At 43.0% G+C, this 3,984-nt stretch overlaps 1 long non-coding RNA gene across 1 annotated transcript; it reads right to left on the bottom strand.

The window, feature by feature from the left end:
- Positions 1–317: 317 nt before the first annotated feature.
- LOC105311684 lies at positions 318–3,763 on the bottom strand. Its single transcript, XR_897705.2, has 2 exons — positions 1,760–3,763; positions 318–1,459 (listed from the first exon to the last, which is right to left on the bottom strand). It is a non-coding gene; the product is annotated as an uncharacterized LOC105311684 (long non-coding RNA).
- Positions 3,764–3,984: the final 221 nt, after the last annotated feature.

A 3,984-nucleotide genomic window follows, 5' to 3' on the forward strand; every position in this document is an offset into this window, starting at 1 on the left:
AGGGATTAAGAAATACAAATTAGTAGTTACAAAATAGTCACGGGGTTATAGAGTATAACATGGGGAATATTGTCAATAATATTGTAATAGCTATGTATGGTATCGAATGGAGTCTAGATTTATCGGAGTGAGCACTTCGTAACTTACATAAATGCCTAATCAAGTCGTACACCTCAAACTAAAATAACATTGTATGCTAACTATAATGGAAAATTTTTTAATTATTAAAAAATAAAATAAAAATTTTTTTGCAAAAAAAAATTATTTTGAAAATCCAGAAAAGTATATGTTCATGAAAAACAACCACCAGAGAGAGAGGTGGGAAAATCATAAGTGTATGTGAATTTTCGCAAACTGAACATTAAGAGAAACAACACCCACGTCGAGGATCAACATTTCCAGCATCTCAGGAAATCCTCTTAAATCTTATTCAGTCCTAAACTAACCCCACCCCACCCAGAGTACCAATTATCTTCATCTTTAAAACCATAGATGAGTTCTGTCGGTTTTGGGTAGAAAGGAATATTACAGTGGATGCCCCTCTGCATCTACCTCTCTCATTTAACATTGTCACCAGGTCTCATCCCTATGACTGTGTGTTGTAGTTTATTCACTCTCATGGCTACGAGGGGTTCCATTATACAAACAGAACACACTTCTCGTCCTCTACTGTTCATGGGAATTTGTGTTATATCCAGATTTTACAAATCATGCTATGAATAATTTCTTCATATATTTTGGTGAACATATGCATGCTTGTCTCTTGGGTATGTAACTAGGAGTAGAAATGCTCGGTCATAGGGTGAGCGAATCTCTGGCTGTAGTACGTACTGCCAAAGAATTTTTCAAAGCATTTCAATCAATTTATTCTTGCACTGGCAATATATGAGATGTAATTAGTCAAATTCTTGCCAACAATTGATTTTGTGTTTCATATTAGCCATTCTGGAGAGGTATCGCATGGTTTAATTTAAATTTAAATTTAAATTTAAATTTCACCTCTGACTAAAATGTTGAGCAATTTTCATAAATTTATTGACTACATAAATATCTTCGATAGGACGATGGACTGAACTAATTGTTAATGACTAACTGAGACTCTCGTATAATGTGCCGACATCTTTTAACTGTTACGGTCCTTTTGCTGTAAATGCATCTGTGGTCAAAGACTTGTGGTATAATAGAAAATACATGGTCTTGGTTCCTGGTTCTGGCACAGAACTCTACAAATCCCTGTAATCTCCTGAGTAAAAAGAGCATCTTTGGGAGGCTAATAAGATGACTTTAGGCTGAGGGGTCCTGGATAGCTTCAGGATCGCAGTTCATCACCAGAAAGACCCGCCACGATTAGAAGGTTGCAACTTTCAGCCTCATTTCTTGACCTCTGGGGAGAGGGGCTGGAGGTTGAGTTCAATCATTAATGGCCAATGATTTGATCAATCATGCCTGCGTATTGAAACTGCCATAAAAAATAAAAAACTTAAACCGACAGAATTCAGACAACTTCCAAATTAGTCAACATTCCCACATGCTGGGAGGGTGACACTCTCCAAACTCACATGACAGTGCTTGGGACCCTTCCAGACCTCATCCTATGTACCCCTTCATCTGGTTGTTCACTTGTATTGTTCATAATAAACTGTACTAGTAAGCACAGAATTTTCCTGAGTTCTGTAAGTTGCTCTATTAAATTAATGAATTTGGGGGTAACCCATAACTTTGTAGTCAAGTATGACAGAAATGCCAGTAACATGAGGACCTGAACTTGAGACCGGTGTCTAGTCTTGTGGGACGATGCCTTGAAACTGTGAGGTCTGATGTTAACTCCAGGTAGTTAGTGTCAGAATTGAGTTGAATTGTAGGACACACGGGTGGTATCTGAGAATCAAGAGAATTGGTTGAGTGGAGAAAAAAATTCGTCACCATCCCACAAAAAAATTCAGAGTAAGAGTAAGCAAGTAAATCTCTACCTTGGATGTCATTTATTGGTCACTTATTCTTCTAGCCAAACCTGAGTGCCTGCAAAGTACCAGAGAAAGTTCTAGTCTCAGATCTTTGCTCTAAGAATTGAAATTAGTCATTCTTTTTCCAGTCCTCATCCTCAGCACATGAACGGTCTGCCTACATTATCAGAATTCCACATTTAACAGTGTCTTGGTAGGAGGCAGAGACCACATCACTCCATGAAAAAGGAAAGCCCACTTTCCCAACATTCTTGTAGCTGGACATGGCACGAAGTGACTGCGTGCCGGACTCGGACTCAGGATGTGGTGACACAGAAAGGCTGGAACTGTGCATTTGGCAGAGGCATTGAGAGTGGCAGTAGTAACAGCCAGTTGCCGGGAGCAGTAGAGATAGCAGTCCTAGCCCTCAGGGTCCAGTGTCCCGCATGGCAGATGTCAGTGGTGTGAAGAGTGACACCTGGGCCCAGCAGCAGGGGCAGTGGTACCTGTGTGGGACCTGACCTAAGGTGGATGGTGGATCTATTCCTGGCTGTATGGACTCAATCCTATTCTGTGGCCTTCCCCAAAATAGTATGAATCCCAGTATCATTGATATATACTACTTGATGTCTAAGTTAGAAAAATTTAGGATTTCATTGTTTGATCCAAAAAGTGAGTAAAAAACGATCTGGGGAAAGGTTTCAGAAGAATTCACTTTTAAAAGTGATTTTAAGACCTTCCCCCATCACTGACCTCAGCGGTTCTCAGTCCAGTGAGAGTCAGGCTTGCCTGTGGGCTTCTTACAGCACACCCCTCCCAGATTCGTAGTCTCAGAGAATCATGCACAAGACCAAGAATCGCTTATTTAACAAGCCTTGCTGGTGAGGCTGATGCACAGCTATGTGGGAATCCTGGTCTAGGTTCTCCCTACTAAAAGTGTGACCTAAAGACCAGCAGCATCAGCACCTTGTTAGAAATCCGGAATCTCACACTCTGCTCCAATCTTCCTGAGTTTTAATAAAATGTCTAGGTGAGTCCTGTGCACAAGAAAGTTGAACTCCCTGTTCTATGCGCCTTCTAGACGCAGAGCCCAAATTGCACTCTCTGTTTTCGAGTGTGTGTGTGTGTGTGTGTGTGTGTGTGTGTGTGTGAGTGTGTGTGTGTGTGTGTGTGTGTGTGTGGTGTCTGATTAGACCACTCAGCACTGAGGGGTCCAGGGTTTACTCCTGTTCCTTTCTCTTCAGCACTCGCCCGCAAGCCCATCTGTTCTCCAGGCTTTAAATATCATTTGTATGTGTCAACTCCCAAGTCTATTTCTCCAGCCCAGACATTCCTATAATCTCCAGACTCATCTGTCCAATTGCCAATCTGACAAACAAACTTGTATTTCAACAGACACCTCAGCTCCAACCTCTCTTAAAATGAATGCCTGTGATGACCCCCTCAAATATGCACTTTCCAGAGTCTTCCCCATTTCTGCTGACGGCAACTCCATCTAATTGTGTCCTCTGAGATTTCTGGTGTCCTTGACTCCTCATACTCCAGATTAACCCACAGGAAACACTGCAAAGTTCATCTTCAGAATGTACCCAGACTCCCACCACCTCCACTATCTCCACCGCTCACCCGCCGTGGAAGCATCTCCAGCCTGGAACCCTGCAGTTTCCTACTGCTTCCCTACTGCCTCCTCTGACATTTGCCTCCCAAGCCTGTTCTCAGCACAGCAGCCACAGCCATCCCTTTAAAGGAGAACTCATACCTGTCCATCTTCTTCTCCAAAGTGTCTTGTAACTCTCACCTCACTCAGAGCACAGGTCAGCACCCTCCGTAACATCCTCCAGGTCCACGTGGTCTGTCCGTGCCTGTGTCTCACCTCCATTACTCTCTGTTGTAGCCACGCCAGCCCCCTCCCTCCTTCCAGAAACCACAGACACACTCCTGCCTGGGGCATTCCCACTGCGGGTTCCCCTGTCCAGGATCCTTGTGGATAATTCCTCATGTCCTTCAAACTTTTTCTCAAGGTCGCCTTCCTGGGGAGGCT

Source organism: Pteropus vampyrus, unplaced genomic scaffold (assembly GCF_000151845.1).
Source record: "Pteropus vampyrus isolate Shadow unplaced genomic scaffold, Pvam_2.0 Scaffold1000006088, whole genome shotgun sequence".
Lineage (NCBI taxonomy): Eukaryota > Metazoa > Chordata > Mammalia > Chiroptera > Pteropodidae > Pteropus > Pteropus vampyrus.